We start from the raw sequence: 19,834 nt of genomic DNA, 5'->3' as shown, positions 1-19,834 counted from the left end.
TGGAGGACAACAGGACCTATTTTTCTTACTCTACTGATTTCTACTGTTCTCCAGTTTTGCATTGCTTGTCATTTCAGCTTTTTGTTCTCTCTTTTTTTCTTTTTTTTTCTTCATTGTAGGTACACCTGGTCTGGCGTTCTGTTAACTGTGACATCATCCAGAGAAGACGGCTCACCCGCTATCACCATCTAATGTAGAACAGATTACTGGATCAATATGTGCTTCTGTGCTTTTTTGTCTCTCTTGTTGTGTCTCTGCTCTGTCTTCTCTAACCCCCAGTTGGTCGAGGCAGATGACTGTTCATACTGAGCCTCGTTCTGCTGGAGGTTTTCCTTCCTGTTAATGGGTGGTTTTTCTTTCCACTGTCGCTTCATGCTTGTTTAGCATGAGGGATTGCTGCAAAGCCATGGACAAAGCAGATGACTCTCCCTGTAGCTCTACGGTTCCCCAGGAGTGAATGTTGCTTGTCAAGACTTTGATGCAATCACCTGGTTCCCTTTATATGGACAAAGAAGACAGATGGTTTGAAAGGGGTGTGAAGGAAGCCATCTACGCTAAGAGAAAAAAAACAACCTTAAACAGAGGAGGAGGCATTAGGTTCCAACTCTCAAAAACTTATAATTTATCACCTTAATCCTCACCCTCATATGGGTGATCAAAACATTGTTCCTGTAAACCAGGCCAATAACGACCCCAACGATTCCCCATTACAGAGGAGTGGACCAGTTTTGGTTTAATTTGCTTGTCATAAGCCATTACAAGGCCTTTGTTGGGCAGAGGTATAAAGCCTGATACTCTACATTACTCGAGACATTTTGAATTGAGAAAGGTTCCCGGATAGGAAGTGAAACATCGTCAAACTTCGGAAAAAAGTAGTAATGTTTTTTTTTTACTTTTTTTTTTAACGTTTTTTTTCAAGTATGCAATATAAAAACAGTGTTTTTTTCTCACAGTTGCCTGATTAGTAACTGTAATGGGCAGCAGTACATTTTCTAATATGAACGTGTTGCTTATAGATCTAAAAGCATGGTGTTATTTCACTGCTCCCATAATGCATTGCACAAGACAGAACTAATAAAAAACAAGGTCCAGCTGGACTCCAGGGGTCTCATTTATAAAACATTGAATGGAATCCATACTAAAAGTCTACCTCCGTCCGTCTTCTTCCGCTTATCCGGGGTCGGGTCGCGGGGGTAGCAGCTTCAGTAGGGAGGCCCAGACGTCCCTCTCCCCAGCCACTTGGGCCAGCTCCTCAGGAGGAATCCCAAGGCGTTCCCAGGCCAGCCGGGAGACATAGTCCCTCCAGCGTGTCCTGGGTCTTCCCCTGGGTCTCCTCCCGGTGGGACGTGCCCGGAACACCTCTCCAGGGAGGCGTCCAGGAGGCATCCTGACCAGATGCCCGAGCCACCTCAACTGGCTCCTCTCGACGTGGAGGAGCAGCGGCTCTACTCCGAGTCCTCCCCAGATGACTGAGCTCCTCACCCTATCTCTAAGGGAGAGCCCAGACACACCACGAAGAAAACTCATTTCAGCCGCTTGTATCCGGGATCTCGTTCTTTCGGTCACGACCCAAAGCTCGTGACCATAGATGAGGGTAGGAACGTAGATCGACCGGTAAATCGAGAGCTTCGCCTTTTGGCTCAGCTCTCTCTTCACCACAACGGATCGGTACAGCGCCCGCTTCACAGCAGACGCTGCACCAATCCGCCTGTCGATCTCCCGCTCCATCTACCCCTCATTCGTGAACAAGACCCCAAGATACTTGAACTCCTCCACTAGGGGCAGCACATCCTCCCCAACCCGGAGAAGGCACTCTACCCTTTTCCGGTTCAAGACCATGGTCTCGGATTTGGAGGCACTGATTTTCATCCTGGCCGCTTCGCACTCGGCTGCGAACCACTCCAGTGAGAGCTGTAGATCACGCCCTGATGAAGCCAATAGGACCACGTCATCCGCGAATAGCAGAGACGCAATCCTAAGGCCACCAAAACGGATCCCCTCAACACCTTGGCTGCGCCTAGAAATTCTGTCCATAAAAGTTATGAACAGAATCGGTGACAAAGGGCAACCTTGGCGGAGTCCAACTCTCACCGGAAACGAGTCCGACTTACTGCCGGCAATGCGGACCAGACTCTGACACCGGTCGTACAGAGACCTGACAGCCCTTATTAAAGGGTCCGGTACTCCATACTCCCGGAGTACCCCCCACAGGATCCCCCGGGGGACACGGTCGAATGCCTTCTCCAGATCCACAAAGCACATGTAGACTGGTTGGGCAAACTCCCATGCCCCCTCAAGAATCCTGCTGAGGGTTTTCTTGTTGCAGGTAAAAGTCTACCTGCAACAAGAAAAATAAATTGACATGTGCCAAAAAATATTCAAATGTACAAAACCTTGTGCATGTACACCAGCATATATTTTCACTTTATAAATTACAGCTGTACCTGAATCTTTGCCTACCAGGTTCTGCCTCATATTCAGCCCTCTACATGCTCAGATTCAACCATACATGGTCAACGCAAAGCAACTCATGAATGTTAATGTGTCTTAAAAATAGGTCAAACAAAGGAAACTCCATAAAATGTTCAGAGAGGCAAATGACAAATGAAAAAATGAGAAAATTCAATTCAATTCAATTCAATTTTATTTATATAGCGCCAAATCATGAAACATGTCATCTCAAGGCACTTTACAAAGTCAAGTTCAATCATATTATACAGATTGGGTCAGATTATACAGATTGGTCAAAAATGTCCTATATAAGGAAACCAGTTGATTGCATCAAAGTCCCGACAAGCAGCATTCATTCCTGGGGAACCGTAGAGCCACAGGAAGAGTCATCTGCATTGTACATGGCTTTGCTGCAATCCCTCATACTGAGCAAGCATGAAGCGACAGTGGGAAGAAAAACCACCCATTAACGGGAAAAAAAAACCTCCGGCAGAACCGGGCTCAGTATGAACGGTCATCTGCCTCGACCGACTGGGGTTACAGAAGACAGAACAGAGACACAACAAGAGAAACAAAAAAGCACAGAAGCACACATTGATCTAGTAATCTGTTCTACATTAGATGGTAGTAGCGGGTGAGCCGTCTTCTCTGGATGATGTCACAGTTAACAGAACGCCAGACCAGGTGTACCTACTATGAAGAGAAAAGAGAGAGAACAGAAAGTTAAAGCAGAAATGACAACACATAATGCATAATTGAAGAACAGTAGAACTCAATATAGTGAGAAAATTAGATCCTGATATACTCCAGTAACCTAAGCCTATAGCAGTAAAACTATAAAGGTAGCTGAGAGTAACATGAGTCACTAGTTATAATTTTTGTCAAAAAGAAAAGTTTTAAGCCTAGTCTTAAAAGTAGACAGGGTGTCTGCCTCACGGACCAAAACTGGGAGTTGGTTCCACAAAAGAGGAGCCTGATAGCTAAAGGATCTGCCTCCCATTCTACTTTTAGAGACTCTAGGAACCACCAGCAGACCTGCGGTCTGAGAGCGAAGTGCTCTGTTAGGAACATACGGGGTAATCAGAGCTCTGATATATGATGGAGCTTGATTATTAAGGGCTTTATACGTTAGAAGAAGAATTTTAAATTCTATTCTTGATTTAACAGGAAGCCAATGAAGGGAAGCTAAAATTGGAGAAATATGATCCCTCTTGTTGATTTTCATCAGAACTCTTGCTGCAGCATTTTGGATCAGCTGAAGGCTTTGAACTGCATTTTGTGGACTTCCTGATAGTAAAGAATTACAATAGTCCAGCCTTGAAGTAACAAATGCATGGACCAGTTTTTCAGCATCACTCCTGGACAGAATGTTTCTAATTTTGGCGATATTCCGGAGGTGAAAAAAGGAAACTCTGGAAACCTGTTTAATATGGGATTTAAATGACATGTCTTGGTCAAAAATAACACCAAGATTTTTTACTTTATTACCAGAGGCCAGATTAATGCCACCCAGATTAAGTGATTGGTTAAGAAGTTTATTTTTTGAGGACTCTGGCCCAAAAATTAAAACTTCGGTCTTGTCAGAATTTAGATGCAGGAAATTTAAAGTCATCCAGCTTTTGATGTCATCAAGACATGACTGCAGTCGAAGTAATTGATTGGATTCATCAGGATTTATGGATAAATATAGCTGAGTATCATCAGCATAACAGTGGAAATTAATCCCATGCTGTCTGATAATTTTGCCTATCGGAAGCATATATAGTAAAGAGAATTGGTCCAAGGACTGAACCCTGTGGTACTCCACAGGTGACCCTAGAGTTTGAGGAAGATTTATTATTAACATGAACAAATTGGAATCTGTCTGACAGATAAGATTTAAACCAGCCTAATGCTTTCCCCTTAATCCCTACAGTATGTTCAAGTCTTTGTAGGAGAATATTGTGATCAACTGTATCAAACGCAGCACTGAGATCTAACAGGACAAGTATAGACACAAGTCCATTATCTGAGGCCATGAGAATATCATTAGTGACCTTCACCAGAGCTGTTTCAGTGCTATGATGAGCTCTGAAGCCTGACTGAAACTCCTCAAGTAGGTCATTACTTTGTAAATGTTCACAAAGTTGATTAGCAACTACTTTCTCAAGAATTTTAGATAAGAAAAGAAGATTAGATATAGGTCTGTAATTTACTAACTCATCTTGATCAAGAGAAGGTTTCTTAAGTAAAGGTTTAATAACAGCTACTTTCAAAACCTGTGGTACATATCCATTTACTAAGGATAGATTAATCATGTCTAAAATAGTGCCACTGATCAAAGGGAATATGTCCTTAAACAACTTGGTTGGGATTGGGTCTAACATACAGGTAGAAGGTTTAGATGAAGCTAAAATTTTAGATAGCTCAGAAAGCTCTACTGCTTCTAAACAGTTCAAACACTGCACAGATTCTAAAGATTCCTCCAATGCTGCCTCACTTACTGAGGACGAGGTAATCATGTTTGGGAGGATGCCAATTATTTTATTTTTAATGGCATCAATTTTATTTATGAAGAATCCCATAAAATCATTACTACTAAGAGCTAAGGGAATGGATGGATCAACAGAGCTGTGGCTCTGGGTAAGTTTGGCAACTGTACTAAAGAGAAATCTAGGATTATTTTTATTCTCTTCAATTAATGATGAAAAATATGCTGCTCTAACTCTGCGGAGGGTCTTGTTATACAACAATAGTCTGTCCCTCCAGATTAAGTAGGATTCCTCTTGGTGTGTAGAGCGCCATTTTCTCTCCAATTTCCTAACATTGTGCTTCAAGGAACGCAGCTCTGAATTAAACCAAGGAGCCAGCTTCCTGTGAATAATCACCTTCTTTTTCAAGGGAGCTACATTGTCTAATGCAGAACGCAATGAGGAAGTCACATTGTTAGCAAAGGTATCGATTTGTGAATGGGAAGAAACAGCAATGCTGCCATCTACAGGGCATTTCTGCAATACTGAGGATATTAAAAAGGGGACAGACTCTTTAAGTTTTGATACAGCATTATCCGATAAAAATCTACTATAATGGAACCCTCTTTTGGGGGTGGAGAATTCAGTTAGATTAAACTCAAATGTTATTAAAAAATGATCAGACAGGACAGGGTTGTGAGAGAATACTGTTAATTCTTCACAATCAATGCCATATGTCAGAACAAGGTCTAAAGTATGGAGCCGAGAGTGCGTCGGTTCATGCACATTTTGAGCAAAACCAATTGAATCTAGGATAGTTTTAAAGGCTACACTAAGGTTATCACATTCAGTGTCAACATGGATGTTAAAATCACCCACTATAATAACCTTATCAGTATTTAACACCAAATCAGATAAGAAATCTGACAACTCATCCAAAAACTGAGTGTAAGGGCCTGGTGGACGATACAAAACAACAAACAGAAGAGGTTTTATTGCTTTGCAGTTTGGATGAGGGAAACTGAGGGTTAAATGTTCAAAAGAACTGTAATTATTAGTTGGCCTGGGACTAATTAATAAATCAGACTGAAAGATAGTTGCCACTCCTCCTCCTCTTCCCACAGATCTGGGAATGTGGAAATTTGAATAACTGGAGGGGGTTGACTCATTTATACTAACGTAGTCCTCTTGTAGCCAGGTTTCTGTGAGACAAAACAAATCAATCTGATTATCAGAAATCAATTCATTAACTAACAAAGTCTTTGGAGGGAGAGACCTTATATTTAATAGACCACATTTTATTATTTTATTTTTAGGTTCAAGGTGAACCATATTGATTTTTATTAGGTTTTTATGATTTGTTCCTTTTAGATCAGTTTTTGATCTGTTAAGTTTTGGCCGTGGGAAAGACACCGTCTCAATAGGGTAATGGGTGGGTAACAGTACAGAAGCTGCAGAGAGGTGTATTAAACTACGGCTCTGCTTCCTGGTCTGGACCCTGGGTTGTCAGCATTTAGGAGAACTAATAAATCCGGCCAGATTCCTAGAAAGAAGAGCAGCACCCTCCAAAGTAGGATGGATGCCGTCTCTCCGGATCAGACCAGGTTTTCCCCAGAAAGTTCTCCAGTTATCAATGTAGCCCACGTCGTTTTCTGGACACCACCTAGACAACCAGCGGTTGAATGATGACATGCGGCTAAACATGTCATCACTGGTCAGATCAGGCAGGGGACCAGAGAAAATTACAGAGTCCGACATTGTTTTAGCAAACTCACAAACCGAAGCAACACCAACTTTGGTGACCTCTGATCGGCGTGACCGGGTGTCATTGCCGCCAGCGTGAATAACAATTTTGCGGTATTTACGCTTATCCTTAGCCAGTAGTTTTAGGTAGGATTCTATGTCGCCTGTTCTGGCCCCTGGTAGGCATTTAACTATGGTCCCTGGTTTCTTTAGTGCCACATTTCTCATTATGGAGCTGCCAATAATTAAGGTCGGCTCCTCGGCGAGATTGTCGCTCAGAGGGGAAAATTTATTAGAAACGCAGATGGGTTGGTGGTGATCTGGGGTCTGTAATCTAGAGCTATGCTTCCTACGAACTGTCACCCAGCCAGCCTGGTTACCAGGCTGTTCGGGTGCTACTGCTTTAGGTTCGCTACGTGAAGTTACTCTATGCGGCTCCGCGCTAGCAAAAGAGCGGCTATCAGCTGGTTTTTCAACAGCACGGAGCCGGGTCTCCAATTCTGACACCCTCGCCTCCAAAGCTACAAAAACACTACATTTATTACATGTACCATCATCATTAAAGGAGGCAGAGGAATAACTGAACATCTGACACAGGGAGCAGCAGATAGGAGACTTAGTCAGAGCCGGAGAAGCCATTATGAGGCTAAGGCTTGGCTAGCGCTAGGCTAACGCTAGGCTAAAGCTAGGCTAGCGCCCTATTATCACGCCAAAGAACAAACCGTGTGAAACACGAGGAGTTCCCAAACGTGATGAGCAGCCACAGACAATGTTTTAAAGGTGCTTATGTTTGGAAACAGATGTTTTCCATACAAAATCAAAGGTTAAAGCACAGACATGTCCCACATTAAAAGATGGAGAGGAGATGAGCGGCTGAGATTTCACGAGAGCTGTGCGAAGGTAAAAATGGTGTTATAAACATAAAATCAATCTGATCCACCCAGGTGAGAACAGGATAATACTTTGAAGTTAAAATTTGTAACATTTTAATATTAACAATTGTTTCATATTTTCCAATAAAACCCACCGGACAAGGAGAGCTTGACCAGCTTGGAGAGCTACCTGGATGAGAGTTTTGACAGTATAACTGGGGAGGTGAAAACTTCCACAACCACAAACACAGCATCAAAAAAACGCTCTCGTTTGAGCTCGACAACTAGCTTCCGTCACAGCCTAGAATGAATCGCTGAGGGAAGAAGTCAGGAAGCTCACCAAAGGGATGATTCAGCTGTGGGTGAAAATAGGAAGTTGAAAGAGTCTAAGATGGGGAGGCAGAGAGTCTGTTTACAGGCAGTAAAACCAGTAAACCAGACCAAAAAGGAACATGGAGAACACATGTAGTAAAAGTAGAAACATAATGTAAGAAAATCATAAATCTCATCAGTAGCAGGAAAGGATTGGGGAGCAAGTACACAATCACTGATGCATATCTATAAGGCCCTAATGAGATCAACATAAACTATGAGTGTTATGTAGGCCTATATGGAGCAGCAGCTAAAATAAATGTAATGAAAATAGAAAGAAATAAAGCGCTAGGGATTTGTACTGGTGCAATAAGATAACAACTAAAGCAATGCAGGTAAGAAGTAGGAGAAATGCCTTTAGAGATAAACTTAAGCTCACGTATTGGTGCCGTTTAAGTGATTGAGGGAATTAATACCCAGCAAAGACTGGGATATATAACACTCTGAAAAGGTAATGGTTTTGGATGGACAACAAAAGCTAAATAAAAGGAATAGAAAATATATGGTTTATCTCACCTAGACCTATTAGTAATATCTCTATTTGGTCGTTTTCAAAAACCAAAATGGATTTTAATATAATGGAAATAAAAAAGAGCGCAGGAAAGGTCAATATGCAAATCAATATATAAGAACCAAATATTATACTATTTAGATATATATACAGATGAATCTAAAGATGAAAAAGATAAGGTAGCACATTGGATATTACTCATCTTACATACTCCGATATGGTAGGTGGCGGTATGCAACCAAAAGTCATGGTTGCAACCTGCCGTTGAAGAAAAGGAAGAAGACGAAGAAGACACTTCCCGTTCGAAGAGGCTGTCACTAGCGGTGTCGCTGACGAGATTTAGGGGCGCCATCTTGGAGCGGTCGACAACTCCGCTCAGTGTAATGTGTTAACCAGGTGCAGAATCAATTTTAGTCAACTATACTCACTGATTATTGAATTAATTTTCACTTTGTTTTTTTCTGAAAACTTTAAAGCTATAGCTATTATAATAAATGGTTCAGTGCATTTAAATGTTCTTAGTGTGGTTAAAAGTAGTTGAATATTCTGATAGAATTTATGTATGTTGCAAAACATACATATACCAGATACATAGCCACTCATACATATACACACACACAAACACACACACACACATATATATATATATATATATATATATATATATATATATATATATATATATATATATATATATATATATATATATATATATATATATAATACGGACCAAGGCCTTTCCTCTGAGTCCCTGTCTTTTATAACTGGTCAGTTTCCAAATTGTCAGTTTAATAAATAACAACTAGCGAAATCGTAGGTGTTTCCAATTATCTTGAGTAAGAAATTGAATGGTCTCTAAGAGTTCCCAAATTATCTCCTTTTGAGTTAATAACTGACTAAACTGAGATATTTTCATTGGCTTGTGATGAAAGAGTAAGGATTAAAACTCCAATTGCAATTATCATTTAAGTTATCAACGTTTGCTGGACAAGTCCTACCAGCCAACAACTGGTTAGATAACCATTTTCCAGTATAAATAAGTTAATCACTGCTAATAAATAAATATTTGTTAGTGCTAATCATTACAGGCTCATGTTTTTTTTTAGAATTGTTGTTATAGCTATCCTTTGATATTTAATTATATATTATTAAATTATAATTGCCAATTATAATTAATAATAATCTTCACAATCAAACAGATGTATAACATAGTGTGTTGGAATACTGGAGAACTGAATGTGTGTCTTTTCTTAGGCCATTTTCCTGTTTGGTGGTTTAAAACTTTAACTTTGCCTTGTCTTCTGTCGAATTGCAAATGGGTGTTCCAAACAAACTGAGCAAATCTGCATGTCTCCTGCATGGAATAGTTATTTTCCTTGCAATGTATGGTCACGTCATATCGTACACTTTCATGTAGATTATGGACGAACAAAAACTTAAAGATTTTTTTATTTGACTTGAAGTTTTTACAAGAAATATTTATTTATTTATATTATTTAATCATTTGTTTGAGCCATAGAAAGCGGTTCGCCCTCTGGACAGATGCATCAAAAGCTGAAAAGTGTTTAGGGTGACATTAAGAAAGGCGGATGATTACTGAGATTTTTATTTTTGTTTGAGTTCTGTCTGAGTTTTTCATATGTTTCAGGTCAGAAACAATATGTCAATTGCAAATTTATAAATTGTGGGGTTACTCATTATGGCATTCACAAGATAAAGTTAAGTTCTAAAAATGTCTAGTACATGATTTGATTTGAAAATTAACTTTTGTTGGTAGACCTATTAGAGGAGGGCAATGATAGGATCTTTTCTTTTTGGAGCTTGTGCTTTAAATATTACAACTGATCATTTTGCTTATGTATATTTTCAGGAAGAAGTGCAGCAGGCAGAGGTCTCAGTCAGACTTGCTGATGTTGACCCAGCAGTGGAAGTCGTAAGCTTTTTCACGGTACCTTTTGATCAGGAAGAGGCACAGGCAAAGACTGCTTCTCAGTATGGAAGGCAGAACTGGAATAGAACAAAAGGGAATTGTTTCAGAACCCTGACGACATGAGGAGATTTTGTGAGGAAATAATGGACTAAAAATGATGTGCCATATTGTGAATATCATGCTGCGTGAGATTGTTTTTGTGTGAGAGTAAAGCTCTACAGAACATTGATCATGTTGTGACTTGGTGCGTTTGCTTTCTCATTGATCACTTAATAATTTGACTTATACTGTAGATATCAAGTGTTAGGGTAGTATTTAGTAATACTTAGATATTCCAGCAGCATAAGAACATAGTTAGCATAGACATAGAACCAAACATGAAGTTTATGGTGGTTAAAAATAAAAATATAGAATATAACAGAAAAACTAACTTAAACAAATATATAGAGAAAGATAAAGTCAAAATTAAATGATAATGAAAAGGCAGGGAAGTACTATGTATAGTACACAATAAAATGTATTGCTCTATGGCATCTTATGAGATGTTGGTTAATGAATATGAGTTATGGCTTAAGAGAAAATGTGTGCACTGACCAAACAAGTTTACTGTACAAATAAAACCAATATATGCTATAGACTGGGAATTGGTAGAATTTATGTCATACTGTTTACTAATTAATTAATTTGTGAGGAAAATTATTAAACCGGAAGTGCATTTGTGATTTTATTTTGAAATGTATCCCTTGCATTTCCGGGCCTGACTATGAAGCCTGCAGTGAAAGATATTTCATCTTTATCAAGATATAGAGAGGCTGAATCATTTAGTGTATGAAGCCACGTTACAGAGTGAATTAAATAGAAAGAAGGAACACATGAACATATAATTGTACCACAGCAGACAGAACATACAGTCCTTATGCTGTACACTACTTCCTTTTGTCCAACACAAGCCTTTCAAAGTAAAACAATATGTGACAATGCTTTCTTTTGTAACAAAATTTTAACCACACATTAGTAGATTCTTAAGCTTTTTTAGTCTTTATAAACATTGTTTTAGCTTTAATATGTTTGACATTGAGTAGCACTTCAAATACTTAAACCTATATGAACTGAGAACAACACACACCAAGACCATCCAGCACTGGGTTACATAAGCAATAGAAAAATGCTTAAAGCTGGTAAACTATCTCTACATAATTTAAGCTAAAGGTTCATTTCTACCAGTTAAGAAACGGAGCCAGAACACTAAATGTTCTCAGTACTTCAGTCAATAATACTGAGCTGGGAAGTAAGCCGTCTGTTTTTTCTTGACTTTTTAGTCAAGTTGGATTCTTAATGTCTTCTCAGACTTTTATCCCAAGCTGTCTGAGCTTTATTTTCTCATAATTGTGTTTCCAGCTCTCACTTTTATGGTTCTGTTTAACTTTGAAGCAGAGCTTGTGGAAGTATCAGTGCTCCCTCTAGTGGATGGTGTAGTTGTTGCAGACAGTAACTTCAGTTTCTTCATGGATCAGATGGACAGACAGGCTGTAGAGATGCGTTCTGGCCTCAGTTACCCAGAAATCCAGCGCTGGTACTGGAGCCTGCCTTGCCCCGCCCTATAAAAGGAAGTGGAAACCTTCACTTCCTGTTTGACAGTCTGACCTTTGACCTGACCTGGTTTGGATGGAGGAAGCACACGGAGCAACCCTTTGGGTAAGACCACTTTGAGCTCAAGCTGTGACTTTAAACCTGTAACTGTGTTCATGTGACTGAATGTGGAGTTCAGATGGTGAGAGAAGAAGGTTTAGATGTGAGGAGACCTGAAGCTGCTGCTTTGGTTCTCCAGCTTCTGGATCGGCTCAGTCAGATTGGTTCAGATGTTGGATTCAGATCTCAGTTTGTTCCATTGAAACACTAAAAGAGGTCATTCAGATCCAAGGTTCTTCTAGCTCAGCTTTGCTGGTTGGTCTGTTTGCTGAAGAGCTTTTACAACATGTTGGTGCTAGCATGTGGAGTAGAACATGCTAACTGCTTTGACCTTCTTGGAGATGTTTGACTGTGTTCAGAGACTCTGGTTCAGTTGTGATGTTGAGTTTTTGAAGGTTTGTTGAACTTCTTTGAGCAGGTTAGCTAAATTTAGCATGTTGATCTCAGATGTATTGTAAGTTGTTGCTGAAGCTCAGATCAGATGCTGCTGTTGAACCAATGTGGATGATCTGTTTTAGAGTTTCTATGTAAGAAAATGAGATTTGAATCAAGCTTTGAAAGTATTTTGATTGCGAAGATCCAGAAGCTGAAGAAGTAAAGCAGCAGGTCCTCCTCAGATCCAAAGTTTCTCCTCTTGTTCTCCTGATTTAATTCCACATTCCCAGTCACATTGATCCAGTTTCAGGTTTAAAGTTACTGGTGCCAAAGTTGAGCAGCAAGTGAGGACGCACAAGCAGTGGAGTTGTGTCAATAATTACAAGTCAGCTCTGCAAAGAGCATAACCCCCTCCATTAACCTCCTGAGAAGCCGGGGAGGGGACACGGCCCCCTCACCCACTCCCTACAGTGGGACATACTTACCTCTCCAGGTCACAGCACAGGCAGGAGTTGAACCCAGGACCTCCAGCTCTGGTATCTTCTGGTCACAGACACTTCCTCCACACCATCTGGTCCGCTCCCCTCTCAGTGTTCTTCTCATGGTGCTTTTCAATGTTTCAGTCAGAATCCTGGACTCCTCAAAATAAAGACTGTAAGGTTCTTCTCAACAAATCAGTAGCTAAATGCTGCCTGATACTGAGTTGAACCCAGACCTTCTGGATTTCTGTTCTATGGGTTATCATGTTGAGCTATATTGACTCACCTATTTCCTAAGTTGTTCAAATGTCTCTATAATTGTTCAGTTTTGGGTTTATTTAAAACAAGGAATTTGTCTGTCTTGATCTCATGACCTCCATAGTTCTGATCTCTGAACAAACACCTTGAGCTATCCAAACAGACATCTTGGATAGCAAGACGTCTGTCCATCATACCAAAGTCTTGCTGCTGTATCCTAAAGCCTCTCAGTCATGATCTCCGATCCATTGGCTCAGTCTGAAAGATGGAGCTGACATGTGAACATTAGCAGCTATTGGGGATTTTCTTTAAACTTTACCAACTAAAGCCAATTTGAACTTGATTAAAGAACTAAAGTAAATAATAATAGTAATATCATCTTTATTGTCATTGCAACATACATTACAATGAAATTTGTTCACTGCTGTCAACCCATCACCCTTGGGGAGCAGTGGGTTGCCATGTGCGGCACCCGGGGAGCAATCTGGGGTTAAGGGTCTTGCTCAGGGACCCAGAGTGCAGGCGCTGGGGATCGAACTGGGTACTTGCATCCTTCTCTGAGTGCAAGTGTGCTGCTCTAACCACTCGGCCAACACTTGCCCCCCCAATGCCTAATGTTGTTAAGCTATCTCAACATAACTTATGCTAAAGGCTCATTATTATTAGTTGTTTGGTCAGTTGAGGAATTGAACCAGAACACTAGAGGTTCTCAATCCTTGATTCCATCATACTGAGCTGTTAGGTCAGCTGTCTTTTTTTCTGAACCTTTTCACACTTGGGCTCTCAATGTCTTCTCAGGCTTTGCTCCCAAGCTTTATCTAGTTTAACTCAATTAAAATGTCTTTGTCATTGTTTATTATTTAAATCTTCTAATTCTTAATAACAAAAACAGAGACAAAAAGCAGAGTTTTGTTTCTTATACCAATAGGTAAAAAATAAACCAAGTTGAAGAATAGCTTTATTTTGTTGTTTTATAGATAAAACCAGTGAATGCCGTTATTTCCTGTTTAACTTTGAAGCAGAGCTGGTGGAAGTATCAGTGCTCCCTCTAGTGGACGGGGTAGTTGTTGCAGACACTAACTGAGTTGGGACCCTGCACAGACTTTAAGCACCTTCTTTATTTTCCTCCACAGGCTGCAGAGTCTGTTTACATTATTATTAGATTAACATGTATTATTCATTCATGTTTCTCCTGATAAAATGTGTAAAATAATGTGCACTAAATGTGAGACCTACTACAACTTTACAGTTTAGCTCAGATTACTTAAACTCTAACGCTGTGAAGTGACTTAGTGAAAACAAAGACTGCTCATAGAGGGAAAGTGTTTCAGCTGTGTGATCAAACAGCTCAGTCTGTAGAAAGTATTCTGTGTCATCTGTAGGGTAATTTCTCTGAAGGCTCCTGAAGATTAACAAGCTAACAAGTAACAATAAAAAGCATTTTACAAACATCCGCTGGTAATGTTGCCTGATTCCACCAGCAGTCCCATTACACTTTTGTAAGATGTATGCAACGAAATTTCGTTCTGTTGCACTCTGTACATACAAAATGACAATAAAGTTGTCTAAGTCTAATGAAACCAAGACAAGTTGTGGTTAAAATCAAGTAGGACCAGAATGACAGGAGAATAGCACCAGAATACCTCGGCGTCCCTAGACTAGAGGTGTCCCATCTTTTGGGTACATGGACTAAAATTTTCAAGTCAATGAATTGGAGAGGCACAAAAATGAACACAATAGAATCACGAGTAAGAATTTGAAGCGGGGCTTTTATTCTGGAAACCGGAAGCAGCAGGAAGTCAGTCCGTCGTTTTAAACGTTCCTGACTGTTGGTGGCTGTTAGAGTTCCGGTCCTGGTGGATCCGGAGCCCATTCATGTTCTGGGTGTAAATGTGTTCAGCCTTAGCTCTGTTGTTAGTCTCCAGTGATTTTACAGAAACTTTCTAAACGTCGTTGTTCATCTTTAAGCTCCAAGCTGTCTGTTGATTTTTACTCCTTCCTGTCGGGTTTATTCAGCTCCTCTCTACCAAACACGGAGGTAAAGGAAGCGGTTTGTACACATGGGAGGTGACACAGCCAGACTGCATGGAGCCCATTCCCTCAGAACCAGAACCAGAACCAGCTGGGTTTGATCCAGCCTGTCATCAGTTCACTAGAATCATCTGATTATCTGATTGTGAACGCTGCCCTCAGTCCTGAGTTAAAGCTGCTGGTTCTGACTGGGTTTAAAGGTCCAGGTGAAAACAGTAAAGTAGGCAGCATTAAGTCAGACTGGGCCTATTTTTAAACACATGGTGCGGTTCTTTGCTGAAATCAGAACCATCAGGATCGTGTGACGTTCTGTTTGTGTTGCTGCAGCTTTCTGAATGTACCGTGTTTGTGTTCTGGTTCTTCTTCTTCATGTGTATTTATGACGCCATGGCTCAGTGAGATGTATTTATGTACACTGGGGAAAAAAATCTAATAAAATAATGAAAAACTAACTGCATGCCTTTCATTTCATCATTAATTATTATTACTACTACTACTACTATTATTATTTTAGCTTGAGATAAACACTTTTAAAACTTTTCTGGCTTCCACGACTTTATATTTGCATTACATTGATGCATGTATTTCAATGCATAGTTTTCCAAAGTGGTGTGATGTGCTAAAAAGATTAAATATTTCCCAATTTGTGAAACCGAAAGCAAAGTAAAACTATCAAGATGCGCAACATTCCTCATTATAGCACAGGGGGAAGACTGCACTTTGTAATTTTACGACTTTAATCTCTTACGACTTTAATCTCTTACTATTATAACTTGATTCTCATTTCTGTCTATCCATCTATCTATCTATCTATCTATCTATCTATCTATCTATCTATCAATCACCTGTTAAAAGTGGGTCATCAGTCTCTGACACTGTTATTCTGAGGCCCGTGTTGGACCTTCCCAGGCTTCAAACTCAATGTACTGGATGGAAAGATTTTAAAACATGGACCATTTCCAGCATGTGAGGACGGACTGGTAGAAATGAATCCTTCCCAACTGAAAAACTCAGTTCTTCATGTTCTGAGGAGAAACTGGCTTCAGAAGTGAAGCCAGAGCAGAAGCTGTGGAGCAGAACCCAGCTGCATGGAGTTCTGGTTGGACCTGCTGGGCTGTTTTCCAGGAGGAGATGAAGGTTTGAGATGTCGACGCCTCTTTTTGCAGAAACACCCTGAAATTTAGGTTAAATACGAGAAACGTGGATGTCTTTGTAGATGAGCGAGTAGCTCAGGGAGTAAGAAGACATGGTGGTTGGCTTACTGTTATCTAAAGGTCACAGGTTCAATTCCAGAGGGCATCTTGCTACTTTTTGCTTTCAATAGAGCGAAAATGGAGGTTAAAGTAGTCTAGTCCAGGAGGCGAACCTGCAACCTGTGACTCTGTAGCTCACTTCTTATTCCTCTGAGCCACTGCTCATCACAACAGAAAGGTTTCTCGGGCACCATTTGTCTCATAAAGAATGACAGATTTTTGTCAGAAAAAAAACTCCAGGAATGAGCCGGAAGCTGACGCTCCAGCTGAGGAAGAGGGTTGATCAGGAGGTGCTTGGTTCACCTTCAGAGTCTCCTCACACAGCTCTGCCTCATGAACCCACTGAAGCTCTTCAAACCACCAGGAGCCCGGTTCTTACAGAAAAAGACTTTATTTTTTCCTCATATTACTTCATGTTTACATAAATAGAAATAGGTTTTCTTTCTGGACTAGTCCAGAACCTCAGAATTAAACATTCAAAGGCCAGCACGGCATGCAGAGTCACATTTCATCATGGAAAATAAAACAGGTAAAAACTGAGTTTTGTTAGTCCTCAGCAGAGTGAATGAGGTTAGATGACCCAACTAGAGGAACCTGAACATGATAAGGGAACACAGAGAGTACGGGCAGAACCACCAGCAGGGAAGTGGGCTTGGAGCCTTAAAGACGGATGCAGAAACAGCAGCAGAGGGAGACGTCTTCAGCTTTCATCCTGAAAGTCTGAACTCATCTGTGGAGACGACAAAAACCCGTTAGTTTTCCTTTTCTTCACAGAGTAGATAACATACAGTACCTTCACTCAGCCTTTGCCAGCAAATTCAAACTTAATCCTTAATCAACAAATTATAACCATTAGAATGAAATTGAGAGGGCTGTTTTATGATCCACAGTCCAATCAGCATCCATCTAAACTCATGAACTTACAGCATCTGTATGAGGAGGATGGGGCCGCAGCGCTGCAGCACAGAACATTTTGGGACCTCTCAACAGCAACAGCAGGAATTCTCTACCATCTCAGAACCACTTGCAGGTCCATTCTGTGCGGTCAGAACAGTCAGAACCAACGCACCCCCCACCTTTATTGTTGTTTTTGTCCCGACATGAAGAAGTATAAAACTTCTGCGGTTGTTTTATGGAAATTCAACCACTGCTAATGTCAGAGAGTTTCTACTTTGAATAAATCTGCATAAAATGCACGTCACAATCAAATTATATGATTTTGGGCCCATATAAAAGGTGCTTTTGGAATACTTTCTTTCCTTTTAATCCGAACACATTTCAATCCCATCAGGGAAAGTTGCGCATGTAAACAAGCTCCTGTCATTAACCAGCAAACAAGCTAAGAGACGCAATACGAGCTACCAGACTGATGTTCACGCGGCACCCCAAAGCACGACTTCGGCCACGCATCGCCTTCATCAATGACTCCACGTTGTTTCACCTCCTGCATCATCACGGTGGGGTTCCCATGCCTCGTCAAATCTTGCGTTGCTTTTTTTGAAGCGCAATAGACTTCCTATCTTTTGAGGACTTAGTTCGAGCCGTGTTCTCCGTGTCTTTATTAGTACAATGTACTACAAAAAAATCCGTATTTAAAAAATAATCAACTCGCTCTGCAGCCACAGCGTTGAATAGGCTCTGCAGGTGAGGTAAACTGCTCTGCGACATGGCGAGTGACGAAATACTCACGCAAAACAACAAATCGGTGATGAAATTCGGTGCCGACGCTTTTAATTGTCTATTATCAATTTTATCGAGTCGTTGTTGCAGCCCTAGCCCAGACTGCCTCCGTGTCTGGATGTTCTAAACGCCGTCGGTTCTACACCAGGTGTAACGGGTCACACACCGTCCATAAAGGTCAGCAGGACATTTACCCAGAAATCTTGAGAGATCAAGACATTTCTGGTAAATGTGAGATGGGTGTTTGTGTTCTTTCTGGGTCAGAACAGGTTCTGGAAACGGAGGCCACTTTCAGCTATTCAAGCCATGACCTCTGACCTTAATGGAGGCCTGCAGAGCTTTAAATGTTGTTCTGGGGCCTCCTGGATGAGGTGTTGATGAGCTCTTGGAGTAGTTTTGGTGGGTCAGCCAATCCTGGGATGGTTCTCCACTGTTCCATGTTCAATCCATGTGTGGTTCTCTGTGAGTCTTGAGGGGGTTATTAACATTGTTCTAAGGCTTTGTAGCCCAGATGTCAATAACATTCCTTCATCTGATTCTTTAGACTGATGTGTCGCTTCTGGGGATCCTTCTGTCTACTCTGTACCGCCAGACAGGTCCTATCAAACGGGTTTTCTTGGTTCTACAGGCCGCAATCAGACCCGGTTACCTTTGTGTTACATTCAAACGCTTTTCATTTCTTACATCACTGCACATGAGTAAAGCGAAGTAAAACATGCAGACAGTTCTGAAGTTCTAAGAGCAGCTCGGATAAAAACCCAACGTTGAGCCAGAGAACGTCACATCAGTAGAAGACAACACAGTTGGTTCTGCTGTACTTACATCTACAACAAGAAGTTAGAAGTCACACAAAGTGTCAAGGCTGCAGCTCATATCTTGCTCCTGCAAGCAAAGGTCTGTTTAGAGACACTGATAATGGGTCCAACCAGAACCAAGCATGCAGGAACGGTTCCTGCAGGCTCAGTCCAAACATTTAGGGCTTTTCTATATCAGGTCAAGCTGAGGGAGGGAGTGGCCTGTTGGAGGTAGTCTGTTATCTTCTTTTTGTAAGTGCTGGTTGGATCTCTTTTCAAAGTCTCACATTTCCTGGTAATCAAACGTGTTGAGGACCACTGAGCATCTTCTTTTGTCAGCTGGTAAGATCGTCATCATACTTACTTTGGTTCTGCAGAAGAAGATCACAACCAGAGTGTTCTTATGGCCACTTGGTCTACTGTTATGAATTTGCATGGTGCTTGACCTGTTGGTGTTGTGGCCGAGTATTGCTAGAATGACACCATTTCGTACTTTGCATGATGTTGGTTTCTTGGGTTGCTTGTTCAGTTGGAGGTTTCTTAACAGAATGACAGCAGTTCTCATGTTGCATGATATCAGCCTAATTTTAATTACAGGAGCTTCACAAACTAATAAAATGTTACCATAGATATTTGGTCATTTTCAGACCACAAGGAGCATTGCTATCATGTTCTTTTTAACTAATAAACTTTCGTCTCTGTTGGCCCACAGTCATTAAGCTCTGGGTTGCCAGCGATGATCGGTGGGTGGAAGCAGTCGTGGGGCCCTACAAGCTGTACGACATGTTTTTCAGAACGCTGTAGATAACTAACTGTCTCACTGGTGAGGTAATGAGGAGGAAATACATTTTTAATTATTAATCTCGTTTGTTTCCTACAATTTCTCTGATCCATATTTTTTAAAACAGCTTATAGATACATATCTGTTCCACATCATCAGTCCAGT

The sequence above is a fragment of the Fundulus heteroclitus genome, chromosome 24 (genome assembly GCF_011125445.2).
Source record: "Fundulus heteroclitus isolate FHET01 chromosome 24, MU-UCD_Fhet_4.1, whole genome shotgun sequence".
Classification (NCBI taxonomy): Eukaryota; Metazoa; Chordata; class Actinopteri; order Cyprinodontiformes; family Fundulidae; genus Fundulus; species Fundulus heteroclitus.
Note: the sequence above shows the minus strand (reverse complement) of the source record.